The sequence below is a fragment of the Cavia porcellus genome, unplaced genomic scaffold, assembly GCF_034190915.1.
Source record: "Cavia porcellus strain 051 isolate PalLab524CR breed Dunkin Hartley unplaced genomic scaffold, mCavPor4.1 scaffold_3, whole genome shotgun sequence".
In the NCBI taxonomy this organism is placed as follows: Eukaryota; Metazoa; Chordata; class Mammalia; order Rodentia; family Caviidae; genus Cavia; species Cavia porcellus.
The window spans coordinates 75,530,210-75,555,085 of record NW_026947486.1 but is presented as its reverse complement, the minus strand read 5'-3'; the positions used below and the strand labels follow the sequence as shown (position 1 = coordinate 75,555,085).

The following is a 24,876-nucleotide window of genomic DNA, read 5'->3' as shown; positions in this document are numbered from 1 at the left end:
TTAAAACTAATTAATTTTGGTTTTATAGAGAGGAAAAGTCAGAACTCATACGTTGGGGCTACCGATTTAGCTCAACAGCACAAGCACCTGCTTTGCAAGCACTGTTGTGAGTTCAATCCCTGGTACAGATAGAAAAACAAAACTCATAGGTCTTCCCCATCCTTTTTGTGCCCTCTCATTGTCCAGGTTAAATTTTCCAACTTATTTGTGGCCCATATTAAATCAAACTATTAATAAATACTCTGTGAAAACTGACAAAGCATTATTTCAATAAAAAGTTTGCATAAAACGCATGCATCACAGAAGGTAAAATAAAGACAACAAAGTCATCAGTATTACCTCACTTACTTTCTCTAAGAAAATCAATAACTTAGCTTCTAAGGCTCTTATGAGAATAAAAGAGATACATATTTTAAGTGCTCTGTAAACTGAAAAACTCATTTACAAGAACCTCACCTATATTAAATAAAACTATGAACTAAAAAGGAAGCAACACTAATCTTATATCACAAAGATTATATCCATTGCACTAATAATAATGCTGGCTTTCTTTGTGAAAAACTATTTGCCCTAGATTTGAATTATTTTCTTAGAAAATGGGTTATTTTTCAAAATTCCTTGTTGAGTTTTTTCACTTTATTCATCAATAGCACAACCATGCAAAATGTTGGCAGTTAATTATCAAATTGGTAGGAGTTAAAATTATTTCTAAGAAGATGACAAATATATCTGTCAGTAATAAACAGAAAATTCATGAGCAGTCTAAGAAATCTTTCTCTACTTAACTAATTTGTTAAAAACTGATTTACATAAAAACAAATACACACCAATCCCTGAACTGCAAGATTATATACTTTTTCAAAAAAATTTAGAAGCTAGTAACAGGTTATCATTCACATATACCAGCTTTATAAGCAAGACAAAAACACGGAAAAAGGACTAAAAACCTAAGTAAGTATCTAAAAATTAAAAGCACACAAAAATATGACTACTTCATTAAATGTGAATAGCATCTGTTCATATTATGGATCAAATACTAACTTTTTGGGGTTGGAAAGATAGCTCAGTAGTAGAGCACTTGCCAGACATATTCCAAGCCCTGGGTTCTTTCCCCAGCACAAGAAAAATAAGAAGGAAGGGAAGAAGAAAAAAAGAAAGAAAACTATTAGGTTGTATATTGCTACAGTAGTTTCAAAATGAGACATTTGGCCAAGATCTCAAGAATTTTGTTTTGTGTGTATGTGCGCTGGGGATTGAATCCAGAGTTTGCTATTAAGCTATATCCTTGATCACAAGTGTTTTAAGAACTTTAGATATAGATGGTATCAAAAATTTTCAATTAAACTTCAAATTTGCACTTTGTAGCAATTCTGTTTTCTTTTATATTGAATTTTTAAATATAAACTACAAAATTAAGAACTAAGCTATTGGGACTGGGAGTGTAGTTCAGTGGTAGAGCATTTGCCTAGCTTTTGTGAATGCCTGGATTCCGTCCTTGGCACCTGAATTTAAACAGCCAAAACAAAACAAAACAAAACAAACAAAACAAAGAGAAAGTGAAAGCACAATAAAATATTAGATGGCATAACTCACATGCACATGGTAGAATAGCTCTACTTTTATGGTATAGGGAATAGAATCCGTGGCCTTTACACTAGCTACATCCCCTGTCCTGTCCTATTTTTTACTATGAGATAGGGTCTCCTTATGTTACTAAGTTCTCCAAGTTGGGCTCAGACTTGTGATCCTTTTGCCTCAGTCTCCCAGAGTGCTGAGACTACAGGACTGTGCCATCACACCTGGCCGGAAGAGTCAGTCCTACTTTTGAAAAGGTGTCAGGAGATCTACACACCAGACTATAATTGCTTGATGCACAGAATATGCTTTTTTTCTTCATTGCCTATACAATAGAGCTTGGTATTTTATAAATCTTTAAAAAAATGTTTGCTCAATTGCATTGTCTATCAAATTAAACATGAATTTCAATAATTTTAAAAGTATATGCGTATTTTGCAGCCAAAAGTACAATGACAAAGCATTTGCCGTGATGTTTCAACTTGATAGGGAATAGTCTGAAAACACGGTATAGCACGTGTCTATGTAGTATGAGTTTGAGTTTTATAAAATCAAAACGTGGGTAATATTCTACCTGCAGTTTTGTAAATGATGCTTATTGATTGTTAAAATCATTAATGTTTTACTTTCCAATGGCCCATCTTTCCACTTCACTCCAGTTAGCTAATGCTCCACGTCCTGTAAGAACTCATTATTCCTACTCAGTGATCACTGCTAATGGTATCCATGCCGCACTCTTTCATTTAGAGTGCGTGTAAAATACATTTATGTAGAGATGTTGAGAGTGATAATATCCAATTCTACTTTTCATGGTTTGGAGATGCATTATCAGCAATCAATTAAAGGTAATACTACCTCCATAATAGATTGTTTGTATGATTTTCCTGAAAAATAGATTATAAATGAAAAATATCTTACCTATATTGGGTGCCACATAAGTATTTGCTGGACAAAGGAATGATAGATTTGTATTTTAATTATGATTCTATTTACCTTAGAATTAATATTTCACTATTTAGTTACCACACTCTTCACATGTCAATTGTGACAATCATAGGATTCTACAGAATAATCTAATTGCATGGTTTTGGTTTAACCTGCAATGCACTTAAAACTCAAGGCCAGATTACAGAATATGATGGTCATATAATAATCTTTTTCATATTTGTTTGTACTTCTACCAAAATTTTTCAAATAGCCTTCTACAATGTTAGATACAAAATTAAAATAAAGACTGTCATACTATTACCAATATGTATCTTTTGTCTTTGGAGCATACATCATCACAACATTATAATCTGTGAATAACATGTTTTAAACATCACATCGTGTTGTGTAGAGGAAGTAACAGAAGAAAAGTATCTTGCATTTCAAGATCTTTTAAGTTTGAAAACACTACTCCCTTCCTCTACTTTGAGGAGTTTGAATGCAATGGCTTTGTTGTTAGGAGACTAATTACAACCAGCTGGGAAATCTTCTATCCCAAGAAAATCAATCATGGTGACAGTTGCCACTATGGCCTCCTCCCTGTATCTTTCAAACATGGAGGAGGACAAGTGAGCACGTGCCTCCTAGATTTTAGATGAAAATATTACTTGAACACATCAGGAATCTTTAAAGTATAGCACAATAAAACTTCTGTAAAATGCTGAGAGTTACCCATCCATACCCTAATCATGTTTTATCCTTAAAAATAAACAGTCTCAAGGATATTGTACATAGAATTTAACAATCTTTGCATGGTAATTATCAATAAATAACATTTGAAATGTTTATTTTACATTGTTTTATCACATAAGTAGAAATCAAATAATGTTTGAGTAAAATATATATAGAACTATTTTTTACAATGAAAAAATTAGTTTTCTTTTCATAATCAATGATAATATATGAGACAAAATTTTCATTTATGGAGCTACTAAAGTGAAAGCAAAATGAGAATTTGCTTGTTTTAGCTTTTGTTTTTGAGACAGGGTCTCTCTAGGTAGTTCAGGTTGGCCTTCAACTCTACGTAGCTCTAGAAGTCTGGTCTGAATGTCTCAGAAATCCTCCTGTCTCAACCTTCCAGATGCTGAAATTACAAGTGTGTGCCAGCATACCCAGTTGCCAAATCAGAATTATTAAAGACCACTAAGGATATCCATTCTTTCTGCAGAAGATTGAGAAAAATAGATAAAATATTGCACAGTAGTAAAAACACATTATAAATGACTGCTTTCAAAGAGATAAAAGTTGAACAAGGATTTTGTTTACAAAATACTTGATCTGCAGGTTTATTCACTTAAAGACCCTTTTAATGTAGCATTTCATGCTTCTGGATTTGAAAGAAAGATGATGACAGATATTGTTAAATCCCTATTTGAAAGTAATAATACTGACAGACTGTCTCTAAATTATGTGAATTTCTATGCTGAATTGAATTCTCAGGGTATTTTGTTGCCCTTTGTCAGCTTGTTTGCAATAACATTGTTCAAGATAATGGTAGACATTAGCACATTTTAGAGAACAATTCTACGAATAGGGTTGTTTGGAAAAACTCAGTGAAGCATCCCACTTAATTGAAGTCAATTTTTCTACATCAAAAAGACAAAGTTGTAACTCCATTATAGGACCCAGTTAGTTGCCCTGAAATATAGTGGTACACATGTCTTCTTAGTCTGTCTCAGACGTTTCATATCTCATCTGGAAGAACAGGACTACTTACTACCTTGTAGATCTCAAACCCAATTCCTTCCTCTTTGTGAAGACATTCAGTCTCTCTTAGACAATCCAGGCTTTCTTCCATTGGAAAGCAGGAAGCCATGCTACTACTGATTTAAAGACAAAACTCTCCACTTTTCAGTTTTTCTAAGGCTGGTTACTCCCTCCAGGTGTTAGTGTGGGAGAGCATCACCACTTTCCTCTTTCTCTTCTTTTTCCTCTTTTGATATTGCGGATAGAACCCAGGGTGTCTGCACTGAGCTACATTCCCAACACTATTATTATTATTATTATTTTAAATTTTGAGGCAAGGTCTCCTCAAGTACTGAAGTTGGTGGGCTCCAACTTCCTGCTTTAGCCTCTCAAGTGCTGGGATTACAGGTGTGCACTACTGCTCTCAGTTTCCTTCTTATGCTTTACATTTGCAATGACTCAGCAAGGACTCACCAATCTCTAGGTCTGGCACAAAATTTGAGTCTTGCTCTTATTTTTCCACAACAGTGATTAAACACGCTTATTCACGCGCACACACACACACATACTCACACTTGCACTAATTCAATGCATGGGGGTTTGAATTATGTTTATTTCTTCCAGATCCTGAAATAATTGTTCTTATTTTCAAAATGAATAATCTACTTTCAATTTGATCTTTACTTCATGTGTACTTAGTCTATAGTTTGATATTTCAGCACATTGTCATTAGTTCCATATGCTTTTTGCTTTCCTCTTCCTATTTCTTCCCCCTTTAGTCAAAAGTTTCAAAGTTTTAAATTTTTTATAAATTGAAGGAGTAGAATAGTCTAAAATAACTGGCAGAATAACATGAGAATTGATTTGTAGCTCTCACTGTATCCAGGAAAATACAGATTCCCAACTGTTTACTTACAATTTATTTCTATTGTGTCGGTATTCAGATGTTTATGTTTCAAATTTAAATGCTTTATGTAGTTGGCACAGGAAATTTCCAGAGTTAAGGGTATAAGTAGGGATTTCTATAAAAAAGTGCTCTGAGCATTTAAAAATTTCAGGAGAGCTATGTGGAAAGCTAATAGTATTACCTTAGATGTTAGAATTCACCTTTTAAAAATGTAGTGAAAAACACCAAGAATATTTTCCAAAAATGACTTCAGTTGTCTGACCATACCAAAAGTAAAAAGGAACATTTATAAATGCAAATATGAATAAGATATTCTCAAATGTAAAGTTCCATTATATACTGTCCCTGTAGCACTCGTTTCTGAAACATTTATTAGAGTCCCAAATTTTCCTAGCTTCCAGTTTTACAATTCTTGTGTGTGTGTGTGTGTGTGTGTGTGTGTATGTGTTTTTTTATCTTTACAGTTTAATTCTCTCCATTTCATCTCCTCTCATTAGAACCATGACGACCAATATCTATACTGAAAGCAAGGTAGTCAAAGGTAGATTTACAGCAGGATGTAAATACATCCTGGTACTTCTAAGTTATTAAACAAAAGTCCCTACTTTTTGGTAAGCAAACAATTTAAAAGAACTAAGAATGAATCAAGGTAAATATTACATTTGATCTTAAATTTTGAATGTACTATATTAAGAAGCCCCCAGGTTTATTTATGGATAGGTATATAGCTACTTTTATTGAGCCACAATTTTAAAGTACATAATAAATACCACACCAGTAAAAATAATTGCTCCAACTGCTTTTAGGCTAATGTAGCTCCATTTCTCTGATTAACGCAGGGCAGTGTACATGCATATCATCAAGAGTGATTTAAATCCATTCTGATGGTTTAGGACCACTTTCTTCACTCCCTGCAACAGAAAGATCTTTCAAGGAAAGTGAACCTGCAGCCTCGAACCACCTGGATTTGTAGAAGACATCGCAGCTTCTTTGAGTGTGCAGAGTTCCTTGATGTTCTGTTGTTAGAACTCTACACCAGAGAGTATGTCTCATGTTAGGTGATCAGTAATAGGGCTAATAGCAAGATTTCTGAGATGGAAGTAGTAAGGCCAACGGAGAACTGTCGTCAGGTATGAGAAAGGGCAAAAAAGATCAGGGCACAGTGGCCGTATTTCCCAACTAAGTTAGCAATAGCCTCAGTTACTTGTAACATAATTGCAGTCGTAACTCTGAAAATGCTCAATGCCAGCCTCTAGCAGAGCTCCCTATCATTCTGGGTGAAATGCTATGACAAAGAATGAAATACATTCCTAATCTGACTGGAAAATAAAGAATACTATAAAAATAAAAATAAAGAATACTTGAAAAGAAAAATTTCAGTCCAATCTATTTGTTTTGTTTTGTTTTTTGAAACAAATTCTCACTACTCAGTTCAGCGTGGTTTTGAATTCACTAGGTAGCCTAGAATTGTCTCAAACTTGCAACAATCTTCTGTTTCAGTCTCCCAAGTGCTGGAATTGCAAGCATGCATCACCATGCACAGTAAATTTCAGTTCATTTTAAAACAATAAATATTTGCTAGTTTGGAGTTGCTTACCTTCAAGAAGTGTTCTTCTTTGACAGAGAAGCATATAATCAAAAACCCACTACAATTATATAATAGGTGACAATTAAACATAGGTGACAAAAGTGATTGAGGTTAAAGTTAGGAAAGGGACTTCAAAGATCATTATATAATCCTTAGTCATGTGCTTGCATAAAGTAGTCTCATTGTAAAACACGGAGGAATGAATAAATCCAGTTCGGTCTCTTATTTTGCAAATGAAGAAACTAAAGGCAAAGGGAAAAAAATAACTCTATGATATAAAGTTAGTCCATACCTGAATCAGGAGAGACCATAATTTCTCAGTCATTATCAATATCATTCTTTCTATCATACTCTTTTTTGTGATCCTTCTTTTCTGTCTTTGATTGATCAGCTATGGACCCTATTGACTTCAGTCTTTATAACATTATCCACAGGCCTTCATGCCTACAATGTCTCTTAGTAGAGTAACTCCATTAAACTGGCCTTGACCAACTAGTCAACATCCAGGTATTTTTTTTCTCTAAATTCCCACAGAGCTTACTGATAATACCACAAATTTAGTGGTTTAATGAAAACCCATAAATGTGTATATCTTGTCTCATTAATAAGTTCGCCATATTTTTACTTACCATTAAGCTCTATCTATCTATCTCTATCTATCTATCTATCTCTCTCTCTCTCTCTCTCTATATATATATATATATATATCTTTTATCTACCATTGATCTAGAGAGAATGTCTTTGGAGATTTTAATAAAATAAATCCTTGCACTGATTTCTATTAATAAATAATCAAATAGCTAGATGTAGTAATGTGCATCTGTTGTCTAAGCTACACTGGAAACTGAAGCAAGAGGATTGTTCAGCCCAAGTGTAAGATGCCGGCTTGGGCAACATAGCAAGGTCCTCGTCTTATTCACCAGTAAGCAAGGACAGAAAAATTGAAAGAACAAAAGAAAGAATGAAAGAAAAGAATAAAGGAAGAAAGAGAAACAATAAAAGAACAAGAAGCTTTTTTGATAGAATTTTCCTCATATTAAAAAATATGTATTTTATGTCCAGTTAAAAAGCAGAGGTTCAGGCATTCCAGACAGAACAGTGTATAGATTCAACTTATTAATGTGTTTAAAGGATTAAAAATAATCCTAAAGTGGGATGAATTTTTAAAAATTGAACAGTGGCAGTTAAAACATCTGCTTCTGATAGAAATTCGCTATCCTCACAGTAACAAAAAAAAGCAGGCAATAGAGATACAGCAAGCAAGATACAAACAAGAGGGCCAATGTAACAAGGGAAGAAGCATTTCTTAGATAATTGCTTTTGCTATTGAATAGTACATTCTATACTAAATAATACTTCATTCAAATATAGGCAGATGTTTGTAGAAAAAGAAAGCTAAGTCTTTATCACAAAAACTCTTCATATTATGATATCATCTAAATAATCATACTTTTCCATTCTCATAGTTCCAAATGAAATTAAAGTAGACCCATAGTGGAAGAAAACCACCAAACAGCAAAAATAATAAAGGAAACAAAATAGCACACTGCCATTAAGAAAAATGCTGAGGAAAAGACATTATGTTGATAGATTCTCACCTACCCACCTAGACCTCTAATAGAAGCCTCAACACCACATTATTTTAAGAAACTGAATTTTAAAAACCTATTTTTAAGATTGTTTTCTCACATATTGCTATCAGTAGAATATTTGTGTGTATTACAGGTGGTGGAAGATACTCAGCGTTTATTCTGTTTTAAAATAATAAAGGGAAAATAGTAAAAGTCTGTAGGATCATTAACAGATTCATTCATAAGGTCAATATGTGACATGAATGCTTTACCTTACCCGATTTCTGAGAAAAAAATACATATATTTATTTTCATTTCAAAAGGAGGCCAGTCTCTGAAACCTCAAAAAAAGAGGTTTAGGGCTGGGGGTTTAGCTCAGCAGCATAAGCGCCTGCCTTGAAAGCAGGCAGTCGTGAGTTCGATCCCTGGTACCGATAAAAAGGAAAAAGACAAAAAAAAAAAAAAAAAAAAAAGAGGTTTATATAGTGGCATAGCCGTTCTTCTCCCATGTCATATTAATAGCATACTTGAAATTCAAATTCTTATCTTTCATATAGTAGTATTAATAAGGGGATACTTGAAAGAATAATAACCTTAAATATATATTCTGAAATACTGGCTACAAGAGTCAGTTTATCCATACCAATGGTCAGGAAAAATGCAGAATTTTTTTAATGTAGGATTTTTAAAAATCTGGTTTTATAGATCTACCAATGAAGATTGAGTTATTTAGATATGTATTTTTTTAATGTTATCTATCATCTCTATTGCCCAAAAGTAGGAAGATTGAAATCTTTTTTTTTTTTTTTTTTTTTTTATCTTTTTCCTTTTTATCGGTACCGGGGATTGAACTCACAACTGCCTGCTTACAAGGCAAGCACTTATGCCACTGAGCTAAACCTCCAGCCCCTGGAAGATTGAAATCTTAACACTAAAAGTGCAAGTTGCATAATTTCTTTTGTGATGCTGACTTAGTTATTGGAACATAAATGTAATCTAAGATTAGACAAATAAGCCTGATAGTAGACCGAGCCATTTTCTAGGAAGCCAAATTTACCAAACATTATATTAACACAAGAAGAATGTGAGATCTTTGTTTGATATAGTCATTTTAATTAAATAATTTATCATGGATTAACCTTTGACAAAACTTGTTTAGATTTTTGATGAGCTTGCAGTTTATATTTTATTTACTAATTCAAACAATGCTGTCTGTTGTTACATATGGTGCTAAAATATGGCAGTTAATTTTCTAGAGCATTTCTCTAGTTCTCATTACAAAAACTGATGACTGTACCCCTGGGTGGGACCCAATAGCCAGGGATGAAACTGTCCCAAACCTGTGATATCCACACTGCACAAACTAATGTGCTGAAGACACTTGCTGGTTGACTGGCTCAGAGGAGACAGGCTAGCCCACATTGCCCCTGTATGCACCTCAGATCAACAGTAAACTGGAGAGAGCAGCAATCTCCTAGCCTGCATGCTTCAGAAAAAACATAAGCAATATGGAAAGGGCCTGAGACCTCCACCATACACCTGTCTGAAAGAAATCAGAAACATGAAAAGAGAAAGAAACAAGAAAAAGCCTCCAGCCACTGACCCAGGTAAAATAAGCCCAGGAGAGGTAAATATAGAAGAGTTCAAGGGCAACAATCATGCAATATTGGCCTCAGCAACAAAGGACATAAAGAAATACTTTTGTGACCTCATATATGAACTTAAAACTGAAATTCTAATTCAAGTGAGGCAAGATATAAAAAGATTAATAGGGGCTGGGGATTTAGCTCATTGGCATAAGCACCTGCCTTGCAAGCAGGCAGTTGTGAGTTCGATCCCCGGTACTGATAAAAAAAAGATTAATAAAATAAATGCTAAACAGTTCTGAAGAAGACACAGGTGGAAGAATGGAGGAACCCAGAAAAAGGAGAGAAACCTTTGATGAAGAATGTAACAAAATCTAGAATACGAGAAACAGATTTAAAGAGATTACCAGGAAACTGAAAACTTCATTGAAAGCTGGCAAAATTCCTTGACAGAAACTAAAGTTAGACTTTCAAAAATTGATAGATTTGCATGTGTTATCATGAAAGAAAAGATCTCTTAAAAAAAAACAAAGAGCCAGGAAGTAATATTACAAAGATTAGAAGACAATAAGATCTATAACTTAATAAAAAAAAAAGTGAGTGAAGAAGCAGGAGTAAACAAATGAATTACAAAAGCTAGTCACAGAAATAATTAAAGAAAACTTCCCAAGCATAGGAAAGAGAAATGATATTCAGATGTATGATGCATACAGAATTTCATTCTCCTGCAACCAAAACAGATCTACACCTAGACATATAATAATCAAGATCCCAGAAATTCATCACAAGAACAGAATATTAAAAGCAGTCAGAGAAAAGAAACAGATCACTTACAAAGGAAAACTCATCAAACTCATGGCAGACTTCTTGACACAAACCATCAAATCGAGAAGAGCTTGGAGTGAAGTATTCCAGGCCTGAAAGAAAATAACCTCCAACCCAGATTGATGTACCTTGCAAAGCTGTCACTCAAACTTAATGGAGAAACAAGATGTTTCCATGACAAAGGAGCTGTGGCAGTTTGGGACCACCAATCCAATCCTACAAAAAATACTGAAAGACATTCTACAGAGAGATAGAAAAAAAAATACCAGGATTCCAGTGACAGTGGCAGAGAGGCCTCAATTAACAAGGCAGACAGTGGAATGAAGGAGAAAATTAGACAAATAATAGCAGAAAAATAGAATAGCAGAGATGAGGCAGAGAAGGTGGGCTATAATCTCTAACATAGATGACCTTATACACTAACAAAAAGAAACACAGGCAGAGTAGATCAGTAGATAAGGTCCATTGAGATTCTCTGAATAGGAAATATAATCAACCTGAAAGAAGGTTAATGAACTGAAAGTCAAAGATGATAAAATGATGTACTATGCAACAGGGAACCAGAGAGAAACACGGGCAGCTCGTCCAGCAGCTGCAGATAGGCTGGAAAGTCATGACACTTTTGTGCAGCAGAAAACTACTCAGCTATAAGGAAGGAAAATCTTGAGGCTTTAGTAGGTAAAGGAATACAGCTCAAGATCAAGCTCAGGGGTAAAAAGGTTCAGCACCACTTAGCTACCTAATGGGTTGCCTCCCCTAATCTAAAAAATGAAGGAGTTAGTGGGACCCAAAATGTACAAAGCACCTTGAGAAAGGGAAAGGGGAGGAATTGTCTAAAAAAAGAAGGCAGAGGACATTGTTAATGGTGTATCAGGATTTAAAAGCCACATTAGTCTTATTGCTCCATTTAGTTTGATTTTATTCTATTCCAGTCTGTCTACTAGTACTAGATATGAGGGCACAGACAACTATCCCCAAAATAGCAGGATATACTACAGTAAAGATCCTTAGTTTCCTATTATCATACACTGTATTACTGACAATGTCTTACTATGACTGATCTTATTTGCATCTGGTTTGTTAGATCAGTCTTTTGTCTTGACTGATTTTATTCGAATTTGATATGCTTGATAGTATCAAGTCTAAGAGTAGAGGTAACTACTCTGAAGATGACAAGATGCAATAGGATACCCATTCCAGTTTGATTATTAACTGCTTTTGAAGTCCTACAATGTCTCCAATGCTGTGTCTTTATTAATATTGTTATGTAGTGCTATGTTCAATTATATTATGCCTGATGATATAGACAATTCTATTGAAAATAACAAGAGACGTGAGGAGGAGCAAAGAAGGAGGAGGAGCAAAGATAGATAACAACTGGCTACAGAGGCTCCCTGAGATAGTCAACTTAGAATTCAACATAATACAGCATGGGGAGCCCCAAACAGAGGGAGATGAATTCTCTCATCCCAAGAAGAAATTAAGGTGATTTGCCAACCATCCGAGGTCCTCCTGTGACTTGCCAAGGTCCCACCATGACTTGCCAAGCCATCTGAGGTCCCACTGCTTCAACATTGAGTTCAGGGAATGGAGAGCTGAACGGAGAGCTGAGTTGGCAGGGTGCCTACATTGACCTGTGGTGAGTGATGGGAGTGGAGCCATTCCATAAATAAGGGGGCTCTGACAGATGGCATTCTGGGACCGGGCAGGACTGGCAAGTACAAGGGGCAGCAGTGACTTCAATTGTTCCCTTCCCAAATGGGATTGGTGGAGTGAGTTAGGCCTGGGTCACGTGACCTGGCTGAGAAACAATAGGTTATCCAAAATCAAGTTCCTACAGTGGTGGCACACACTAATCACACTGGCCAAGTGAAGCCTCAGAAGTTTGACTGACAGTGCAGGCCACAGGAGCTTGACTGACCAGGAGAGGAGGCAGCGCCAAGAAATACAGTGTATGCCACAGCAGCTTGACTGATCTGGAGGGGAGGGGCCAGCATACGCTGTCTTTGTCTGCAACTCATTAGCACATGGCAGTGAGAAGGGTCATCTAGCCAGCATGCTTTAGAAGAATTATAACTAACAAAGAAAGGAACTGGGGCCTTCTAGAGAAGCAAAAAAGATGGGAAGAGGAAGCATCAACAAAAAGTTCCCAGGTCCCAACCCTGAGAACACTGACCTAGGACAGGTTAAATACAAAGGAGAATGAGAACAGCAAACATGCAATGTCAGACACAGTTCCAGTGGACATAAAGAGATATCTTTGGGACCTTATAGACAAGTTCAAAAGTGAAATATTTAGCCAAGTGCAGTAAGATATAAGAAGATTAATAAAAGAGTTGCTAAGCACCCCTCAGACACAGACCGAAGAAGGGAGGAACTCAAACAAAGGAGAGAACCAATTAATGAAGAATATTAAGGAGGAAGAAGATTAAGGATATTAGACTACATGAAGCAGATTCAAAGAGATCACCAGGAAATTAAAAACTCTATGGAAAGATGGCAAATCAGCTTGAAAGAAACTGAGGATAGATTATTCAAACTGGAGGATAATTTTGCAATGTGGGAGTATGAAAGGGAAAACTTTTAAAAAATAACAAGGAAACAAGCAGTAACAATACAAAGGCTAGAAGATTACAAAAGGATCTATAACTTGAGAATAAAGAATGTGAATGAAGAAGCTGGGGTACAAACAAAGAAACTACAAAGGTTATTCACAGAAATAATTTTTTTTTGTCTTTTTCATTTTTATCGGTACCAGGGATCAAACTCACGACTGCCTGCTTGCAAGGCAGGCGCTTATGCCGCTGAGCTAAATCCCCAGCCCCTATTCACAGAAATAATTAAGGAAAACTTCCCAGACATAGAAAAAGGAAATCATATTCTGACATATGAGCCATACAGAACTGCAGCCACCTCCAACCAAAACAGAGCTACACCCAGGCATATAATAATCAAGATCCCAGAAATTCAATATAAGAACAGAATATTAAAAGCTGTTGGAGACAAGAAACAGATAACCTGTAGAGGAAAGCCCATCAGAATAATGGCAGACTTCTCAACACAAACCATAAGTCAAGAAGAGCCTGGAACGAAATATTCCAAGTCCTGAAAGAAAATAACCTCCAGCCCAGATTGATATATCATGCTAAACTGTCTCTAAAAATTAATGGAGAAATAAGGTGCTTCCAAGACAAAGAGGAACTTGGGAAATTCACAACCACCAATCCAACTCTACAGACAATACTGCAGGACATTCTAGAGAGAGAGAAAAGTACTAGGATTCCAAGAACAGTGGCAGAGAGGCCTCAATGAATGGAACAGAAAACAGAATGAAGAAGATAAGCAGACAACTGATGGCAAAAAAAAGAGCATAACAGAAATGAGGCAGAGAAGATTTTATTCAAAACTGATATGACTGATAGTATGAAGTCTGAGAGTATAGGCAACTACACCGAAGATGACAAGACTCTACGATACACATTCTGGTTTGATAACTGCCGGTTTTTGAAGTTCTATACTGTACACAAAGTTGTGTTTCTATTAATACTGTTATGTACTGATATATTCAATTATACTATGTCTGATGATACAGCCAATTCTATTGGAGATAACCAGGCAACACAGGAACCATGGTAGAACTCTGTACAATGGTCTTATATGTATATTTCATTTCATGTGTTTATAGGAATATGTTTTGTCTTGCCTTGCTTTGTTTTGTTTCTCCCTCTAAAAATATGGAAAGGATAGAAATACATGTTAAGACTCATGCAAGTGTAGAATCTATAAACAGTTTATGAGAACTGATCTTATGACACATGATAAAATGAACAGATACTTTGAAGAAATAGAGACACTAAAATACCCAGTGCTGATCCTGGAGTGTCATAATGTGAAACCCAGTAATAGTATTATTCTTTGTTCAGAGTGATTTTAGCTTGCTTGGGTTTATTCAATCTCAACATAATTGAAGATATGGATAACTGCATGTATGTTTAAGTGTATAAGATTGATAACCATATTTCTAAGTTTTTGTTGGATAGTTGAACAGAACTGGTTGCAATCTCACTTTTTGAATTCCTACTTTATATGCTCCACTTTAGTATGTTGAATAACTATTTGTAAGAAGACAATCTGTAACCATCAACTAGTGATCTCTTACTGTTTATTTTTTCTTTGAAATTATGTATTACTTCTACCCGTTTTCTGTTTTTTTTTTTTTTTTTAGTCTTTCTTTAAATTTTTAAAAAAAGTCACTAAAGTACCCAGTGCTGATCATGGAGTGTCATGATGTGAAATCCAGCCATACTATTATTCTTTGTTCAGAATGATTTTAGCCTGCTTTAGTTTGTTTACTCTAAACATAAATGAAGATATGGATAACTGCATATATGTTTAAGTGTATAGGATTGACAACCATGTTACTAAGTTTTTGTTGGATGGTTGAACAGAACAGTTTGAATTCCTACTTTACATGTTCCATTTTTGTACCTTGAACAACTATTTGTAAAATGACAATATGTAAACATCAACTAGTGGTTTATTACTGTTTCTTTTTTTCTCTAAATGTATTTTTTCTACCTATTTTCAGTTTTGTTTAGTCTTTCTTTAAATAAGATTTTTAAAAAGAAAAATAACAAGAGATGTCACAGTAACTACTATAGATCACTTAGTATTTTGGTTTTATATGTCTTTTTCATTTTATGATTTTCTAGGAATTTGATTTGCTGTCTTGTTTTGCTCTGTTTTTCCCTATAATACAGAAAGGATAGGCATGCATGCAGAGATTCATGCATGTGAGGAGCTTCTAAATAGTTTACAAGAACAGATTATATAATGCAAGATGTAATGAACAGATACTCTGAAGAAGAGACACTAAGATACCCAGTGCTAACTCTGTAGTGTTATGTTATAAAATCTAGCAATACTATTATTCTCTGTTCAGAGTGATATTAGTCTATTTTCTTTTGTTTAATTTCAACATATGTAAAGATATGGACAGCAATTTCGAAGAGAACAAGAGACATTATGGCAGTCATTGTTGACTTCCCTATTGTCTGGTCTTGAAGATCTAAAATGCCTTTATCATCTTGTTCTGATCAGTTTAGTACTATATTGTTTGGCATGTATTCACTGTGTGGGAAGATATGGACAACTACTTGGAAGAAAACAAGAGCCAATATGATAGACAATGAAGATCTCTGGTGGTCTTGCTTTGAAATCTGTGTTCCTTAAATTGTTTTCTTATGATCTGTTTTGTTCTGTTTAATTTTACCCTTTTTAAAATTAAAAAAAATTAAAAACTGATGACTGGCCAGGAATTTAGATCTGCAGCATAATTTAGATCTGGCCAGTGCGAGGTCATGAGTTTAATACCTGGTACAAAAAAAAAAAAAAAAAAAAAAAAAAAAAAAAAGAAAAAGAAAGAAAGAAAGAAAGAAAAAGAAAACTGATGACTGGCTTAAATTCCGTAAATTTACCCATCAATAATTATAAGCACTGGGCTACATAGTGTGGTAAGTACTAAAATGTATAAGAAGATAGAGTCATACTTTCAAAGTATTTACCAACTAGCTAATAAGCTAAGTGAACACAAAAAAGAGAAATTATAATCACTGCAGAACTATGTGGCAGGAGAGACTAATGGGCACTTCAATATTCAAAGGCATCTTTAAGTAAAGAAGGGGCAGCAATGGATGGACTTTGGATGTAGCTCTAATATGGATGTAAGAATTAGGGAATTCTGATAACACTAGATAAAAGCTTATTATTTATATACAATAGATAAAGCAGCTACTGATGGCTAGTTTTTTAAGAAGCTAGTAGGAATGTAGAACAAATAAAATATATAAGTCACTATCTGCAAGATTATAATCTTATTTTTACCACATCGGAAGGAGAAAGTCTCTTATCCTTCTATACCACTAGCACTGAGGGAGCAATTTTGTTAAGAAATTTAAATGGGTTTATACTTCTATATAATTTGTACACCAATCTCAGACTACTGCAATATTGACAAGCTTATTTTATGCCCTAGAACACCCAGTCTAAGAAGGGTTAATTAAATTATTGAGTTTCACAACTAGTAAAGATAACTATAATAGTAAGGATAACATTTATTGAGTACCTGCTATTAACCTGGTGTGTGCACAGCCACCTTTATATGGTAATCATAGTCACTTGACTTGTCTCTCTCTGCTTTCCCTTTTTTAAGGCATGGTCACCGAACACAGGAAGAATGTACCCACCTGCATGCAGGAGCAGCCTACAGTGTGACTCTCCCAGCTTATGGAGGGATTTGCTTTTGCACTGCTCGATGCCCAATTGGTCAAGAGGGAGCCCAATGGGTCACTTGCCAGTGCTGTAGACAGAAAATCTGGGTTGTGACCTTTTGCTCTGTGCAGAGGAGATCAACAATTGGAAAAAATAACTTATAGAGTCCAGTCCACTTCCTGACATCAATTGCTCAACAAATAATAGCTATTGTCACAGTTAAAAATCTCCCTAATTGCCACAATTATCTTTCTCTTTTCTAAATTATCATTTTTGAGGTTTCAGCTAACTTTTTTTCAAAATAATTTTTCATGAATAATTCTACTCTTTTTATATTTTCCCTTATCAAAGCTAAGTTCCTTTAAACTTGTTTGTGTTGATTTAAATATGGAATAAATACTTATAATTAACAAGAACTTGTAGATCATTATGCTTGAATTACAGAAAAGATAATGACACATTTTTCTTGTGCATCTGGAAGGGACTCACATTCTCTCAAATGTATATACAAAAAAACCCTTTCTATTTTATGCACCTTCCATTGTTTTTCTTGACTGTTTCTGAAAAGCTGTAGTCTCAAACAGCTGCCTGAAAATAGTCATTATTTCTTCATCCAATCTCTGCTTCATTAGGAAAGCAAATATTTATTGATTCAAATTTTATAAACCAAGTACTACTTTAAAATAATAGTGTTCCCCAAACCACAAGTCTGTTTCCATACTCACCTCTACTTCTGTCCCAACCTGGCATGTTACTTTATTAAGTGGGGCCCACTTGGGTGCTCAGCCATGTTTATATTCCTAAGAGCTTGCCCTCAAATACACAGGGTGAGATGAATAATAACCCTTGATTTATGAATCACTGTTATCATCGCATCACCCTTGACTTCCTGATACAATTAATTCATTATTTAAAAATATTGTAAATGCCTTGTGAATGTTGACATTTAGGGAACAATGCCAATATTTTTCCAAGTAGTTGTACAAATCTGTACCTTTGCCAGCAATGCGTAAGAGATTCAACTCGCTTCCATTTCCTCAAATTTTTGATTCTTTCCGACTTTTAAAAATTATCAAATAATTGGTGTAAAATCTTCCATTTCTATCTTGCTTGCCTTCCTATAGTATAAAGAAAAATTTCCCCCAAAGTTGAATTTTGGAACTTTTCCTAAACACTTGAAATAGAATGGAATAAATAAAACACCAGAAACTTCTCAGCAAAATAAGAACTGAGGTGACATCCTAGGCACTTCTTGGCTAAAGATGTCTAAAAATAAGAAGGAAGAGAACAATTTCAAACTGAATATAATCAATCTTGAAAGTAAAAATAAAAGTATACAACAAGAATTAAGATGTCTAAGTTTATCTGACTCACAAAGAATCATATCTTCATGTCTAAAATAGTAGAATAATGGCAACTCAGAGGAAGAAATACAAATCAATTCTTTTTTTCAAGAATGTTTTGCAATTTTTAATTTTGTTTTTCAGACTCTATTTTTAATTTATTTACAAACTGTTAACCAATTAGATAACAAGCAGTACTCTTTTGAAGGTAAGATCTTTTAAAGAATATAAATACAGAAAGGTGGAAAATAACATATGACTAATTGTTTATTGATTGTGGGCATGAATAGCTTACATTTCTTTTAGGAGACATTCATTTATGAAGCTGTAGTCCCATCTCATTCATCATTTAGAAAAATACATGTTCATTTTAACACAGTTTTGAAAAGCTGTTGTTGCTCTCACAGTAGCTGTTTTGTATGTATGTTTCCAGCAGCCTTAATCCTAAATCATAATATTTATTTTAACATGGATGCACATCAAAATGTAACTTTATAGTACACATAATCCACCTAAAAGAAATTCAGACAAGATTGTTACTTGATTAATGGATGTCATTCTATCACTGCTTTTGATGATGTAACCCAATTCTAATTATGTGTAACTGCTTAAGTAACATTATGTGCTTGCCCAACATTAGTTGCAAGCATATCATTCAATGATTTTTGTTGATTTGGGAGATGAAAATTTAAATGGATCATGTCTAAACAGATAATGATTCCATAATATAAAGAGATCAGGATAAAAGAGGCCTGCCTTTCTTAGTCATAAAACAGGTACTATTTAAATACTACTCCTCAAGAAAGACAGCCAGTTCTCATCTCTTACATCTTTACAACAATTTTGGGGGACACCAACATTTCTGCTTAAAAGCTGACTACTAGTTAGTTGGGCGTGGTGATGCATACCTATAATCCCTATACTCTGCATGACTGAGACAAAAAGAGAAAGTTTGACTCCAGAAGAGACAACTTAGTGAATTAGCAAGACCTTGTCTCAAAATAAAAAATGAAAAAAGACTGGAGATGTAGCTCAGTTTGAAGGCTCTAGGTTGAAAATTTGTTACTGACAAAAATAATTAAGTACTAATATTACGGATCATGGCTAGTTGATCAGACCACTAAATTAAAATTGTTTTCTAGAATCCAAAGCGGTTCCTTTTGCCTTTCATTTTTGCATTGTGGAGAGGGATTTATTGCATACTGTTAAGTCTCTAAGCAGACTTAAGAACTTTACTGTCTGATTGGTGATAGGATATTCTGGTAAGATTATTATGGTCAATACAGAGGTTTTCTCAGGATTGCTACCTTTTTGACAGAAAAATCAGAATGTTTCTCTTAGCTTTATCAAAAAGTAATTTTATCAAGCAGCAAATATTCATGGTATGCCTGCCATGTGCAAGGTACTGATGCAAGGGTTCTATAGAGCAGACAAAGAAAATTAGAATGCTTAATGAGAAGAGGAAGAAAACACTGGAAGATAGGGAAATAAATAATACAACCCAATTCACAAGTGCACTTCCTGATGGTACTGCTGAAATACAGTTTTCCTTGATTCCTCCCTTCTTTGTATGGGTATAATCCTTATAGATTACCTTTTCTTTGTTTTATTTTAATTAAGATTATCTCACCAATAAGATTGTGAGCAATTTAAAATTTCAGAGAATTTGGGCAGTACTTATCTGCAAACCCAGTGATTCCTGATAGTGCTAATCACACTATCACATAATTGATCTGTATAATTGCTTTGGTAATATTCAAGCATAGGTCATCCCAACTCTTTAGTTCTTTCTCTTGTATAACTTACATAAGCACAATTCAAAGAAAAAACAAGGTAATTCAGTGTATCAAAATCAAGGAATAGTTTTGGGCTCTTCTATCGGTCTGATATTTACAGTAAGTTGTGTGAAAATTTCTGATACAAACACACACACACACACACACACACACATTTGTGTATATTGGGACCAGGGATCAAATTCACGACCCCTCACTTGTTAGAGAGGCATGTGCTGCTGAACTATATCTTCTGCCTCTAATTTCTGAATAATTTAGAGTAATAAACAGTGTTCTTTCCCTGTGATATTTTGATTTGTTAATTTTAAAAGCAGCAGTTTGCTTTTAAAACTAAGTAACATAATTTTTAGTTCTAATGCAAACAATGCCTTGGCTATTAATATGAAGATGCAAAAATAATGATTTTGGATTTGAATAATTTCCCCCCAAAATAAAGCAAGAACTTTATGTTCTCTGGGGCATGATATCATAAAGCATAATGTGTATTCTGCCAACTATTACTATCCAACTTGCCACTGACCTTTCCTTGAAGACCTCAAATTGCCTTGTTATCTTTTTCTTTTCCTCTAGTTTAGTGAATACCCTTTCTTATAGATGTGACTCTGCCATAGGAAACCTTAATCAGTGAATTGTGAAAGAGGGATTAAAAATATTTTAGATGACAAAAGTCAATACTGGATAACAGTGACACCAAAGAAAATTATTTCAGAATAAGTCTCGGTTTATAATGTAGGGTACAGAGAAACTAGGTCCAAATGACATCAATTTTCTCTATTTTGTATGCTTTAGGGCCTCCCTCTGCAATCTAACAGATAAAACATTTTCCCAAACCATATTGAGAAGATGAACTCAGTTCATCTTTTTCTAAAAGGTTGTCTACATAGCAGGTATGACCTTAAATAGGTTGCCAGTTTTTAAAAGTTATGACTTGGAAAAGCTGTCTCCCCATGCCAGGCCCACCCTAGCATCAGATGAGTCTATAGCCACCTGATGGTAGAGACCTCCGTGACAGAGTACTTTCCCCCTCATCAGAACTGTGAAAAATCAATGCCATATTTCTAAGGACTTAAGGAGTTTCTCTATGGAAGTGCTATAATAAACATTATCAAAGCCCTCTAATCACCATTTCCATACTGTTCTCACCTTCCCTTCCGTGTCCCACTGTAACTCTGTTTATAGAGTATAACCCAGCAAGGCACAGCCCCACTGACTCTGCCTCTTTCAATGCTCAGTGGTTTCTAAGATTTTCCTAAATCTCCTCTAGCCCAACACAAACTTTGAAATATGCTTCCTCCATCTTCACCACTGAATTCGGAGCCACTTTTTATGCTCTTATTACAATGCAAGTGAATTTATCCACTTTGTTTTTCCCCCCATTGACCTTATATTTTCTTTCTCTAAGTCATCTTTTCAATGATAACTTTTTAAATAAACATTTTTCCCATAGACTCACACTAAAAATGTATTTTGTAATCCTGACTTTATTTGACAAATTTGAAGACTTAGACCCTAAAATATCAGGTTTTTAACCACACTAGAGATATATGATCATATCTCCTCCACCTTAGAATCAGAATTTGCACTTAACCAATAACATAAAGCTCAGTTTATAAACTCAACATCTGTCTTATTGTCTGTTTGTTTGTTTCAGACAGAGTCTTGCAGCAATCCACCTGCTCAGGCTTATGAATGCTGGGAGTATAGATATACACCACTATGCCCAGCTCATTTTTCTTATTCTTTAAAGGCATGAGGAGTGCCAGAGTTCATCAAAGGGGACATTAAGTGAAGAGAAGCGTTAAGAGTTAGCAGTGCAAGCAAAGTGCACCACACTTAAATGTTAGCACTTCAAGTACCAAAATCAGTTTTAAATATAATTGTACAACATAAAGTGTAATAAAGACCAACTAATGTATGCTTTTATATCCAGAAGAACATGATGTGTTTTCTTAAAATGAACTTGCAAAGGTAAGTATATATTCAATTTAAAGAAAGTTTTCTTTGCAGAAGTCTAAAGTTATAAAAAGAACATATAATGGAAATGAGCGATTCATTCACTCTTTCCTCCAACATTTATTGAACACAATTATTGAGTACTTTCACACTACTGATAAACATTGCTTCAACTGCTGAAAGACAATTTTTGAACTGAGGCACAAATGAGTGATTTAGAGTATTAAAGAGTATTAAAATACTCTTTTAATAGTATTGTGAATAATACTGTTTTGTTAAATATACACACCTTAAGAAATATCTTTTAAAATATATCAGAGAGGAAGACTATAGGAAGATAGCAAAAGAAAGTTGTGAACGTTGGAAGAAGAAATGCTCTTAACGTCTGAGTGCAGGCACTGAACAAAAGCCACTTTCTAGATAAAAACCATTCTCTGAAGATAAACATCAATTTCATTACCCAGGAACATGCTACCAATGGGCTAGCATGACTCAAGGTAGTGGAATATCAACAGCTGCTCTCTTATTTGGCTATATTCTAAAATAAATAGCATGTTTTAAGAGGAAAGTTATAAGGTTCTAACATTTACTAGATGACTTCTATATGTTAAAAACTTTAAAGTCAGTTCATGTAGTCTCTTTGATAAATTTATACTTACTTCCATGCCATGGTTGAAGTAAATAAGACTTAAGGGAGTTGATAAATAATTATTATAATCATTATAATAATAACAAGAAAGCAGCAGTAATTAACATCTATTTAGCATCTAAAATGTGTTAGGTATTTCATTTTACCAGATTTTCTAACAGTTTTTCTTAACACAACCATAGGAGTTGAGAGACATTGGATGACTCACTGAGGCACTCTTGCCTCCCTACATTAAGTATGAGTGGTTTAATTACCACTTTCACTGGAATGCTGTGAAAATTTAAGGTAATAGTTTGCATCATGCCCAGAGTATGTCTGGCATTGAGAAGATACTTACATATGACAGTCAATGATAGTTTATATTATACTTATCAATAACATTTTTTAATCAATGCCAAACTTAGTCAGAAGTTCACTGAGTAGTGAAACAAACAAAAACAAAACAAAACAAAGCACAACAAAAAAAGAGCCAAGCATGGAAGCAGAACCCTGAGAGGCTAAGGCAGGAGGATTGAAAGTTCCTGCCCAGCCTGGGTAACTGGAAGACTTAGTAAGACTCTCTCAAAATATAAATTAAAATAAATAAAAGGTTAATCACGAAGCATAATAGTTCAGCTTCCAGAAATACTGGTTAGCTAGTATTTTTAAATCAACTAAAATTTTTTCACCAAAATTTATAAATAGTTACTTATAAATTTGAACAAAGCCAGAACCAAAGCTTTCCTGTACATCTGGAAGAGAATTAGCATTTCCTTAATGTAGAAAAGCAGAAATTCTCCTTTTTATGCTAGGTTATATCCACATCACATTCATTGGTAAAAGTATTGAGTATTTTTGAGAGTGAAGGAGAGCTGGGTAAGTAATTTAGGATTCTAATCTGGTTTTTCTTCATCTATTAACTGGTGGTAAAAATTCATCACTTATTAGATTGTTGAGAAATTTTTCAAAAATTATGCCTTGTGTATATCCTCACCAAATCCTAATTCATTTCCAGCACTCAAATGAAACATACTGCACTTCTAAGACTACCTGACAAAGTCCTTTAGTGGTGTACAACAGGGGGCACTCAATCAGACAGAAAATTTAAAGGGAATTAATGGAAGCGTTCCAAAAAGTATTGCAATTGTGTTAATTCTGTACTGGATGCTCCATATGTCGTACTTTTCAGCACTAGTATTTTTTGTGATATTTCATCATGTCATTTTACTGCCACCTCCAGAGAATGAATAAAAACATCTTGTATAAAATCTATATGCTCTTTTTACCTCTCAGCATGCATGCCTACTTTGTAACTCATCAGCAAAGTCAGGCAGATACTAGCACACTTGTAGAGATCATTTTTAAAAAATTTCAATCCTGAGTTCTTAGCTTTCCTTTTTAATCTTCTGTACGCTTTGTAAGAATGGCAAAGCAACTTGACAGGCTGCTCTACCTGGCTCCCTGATATCATTTTATATTTCAGCAATGAATTTGGAACCCCTGATCATTTATGAAAATGTTTCCACAAACCTTTCATTTGAGAACAGTTTGCAGCCACTTTCAGTGAGTCCTGACCTTTCAATTGTAGATTTTTCTGGGTTTTCTGAATCATTTTACTTCTTTGTTTCTATCAGCAGACCAGTCCTCTTGAAATTCCAAAATGTGGAACATAATAGCATCTCCCACTGTTCCCTCTATATGTTCACCTGATACCACTGCTCATTAAACTTTAAAATTGTTTCAATACGTGTATAAGGAATTCCCATTTCATTTGGCTCTCAGAAACCTGAAGAGCTTGTTTTTTCCCATGCCATATCTCATACTTTCAGTTCAGAGAACCCTGATGTTGTTTGCTTATCTTTCTCTTTTTCACTTTCTCCTACTTGTGAGTCTAGAAAAGCCTGTATCTTTAAGTCATAGCTCAACTATAATATTTTCCACAGCCCCACTCACAGGCTATGTAGCAAAGTTATCCACTGGTACCTTCTGCTCTAGCAATGTGCTTGGCAAACTATAGACTTTTTCAATGGTTTATGAGCTAGGAATGGAGTTTATATTTTATACAATTGAGAAAAAAGTCAAAAGATGAATGATTTGTCAAGATGTGTGAAAATTGTTAAGGATTTAAATTTCAAAGTTCATAAAGTTTTTACTGGGATCA

General features: G+C 34.5%; 1 protein-coding gene and 1 non-coding gene across 3 annotated transcripts in view; both read right to left on the bottom strand.

The window, feature by feature from the left end:
• Htr2c (5-hydroxytryptamine receptor 2C) overlaps window positions 1-24,876 on the bottom strand; it is a 238,380-nt gene that overhangs the window by 177,688 nt on the left and 35,816 nt on the right. The window lies entirely within an intron of this gene.
• LOC111756155 (small nucleolar RNA SNORA35) lies at window positions 16,959-17,086 on the bottom strand. Its single transcript, XR_002790635.1, has one exon. It is a non-coding gene; the product is annotated as a small nucleolar RNA SNORA35 (small nucleolar RNA).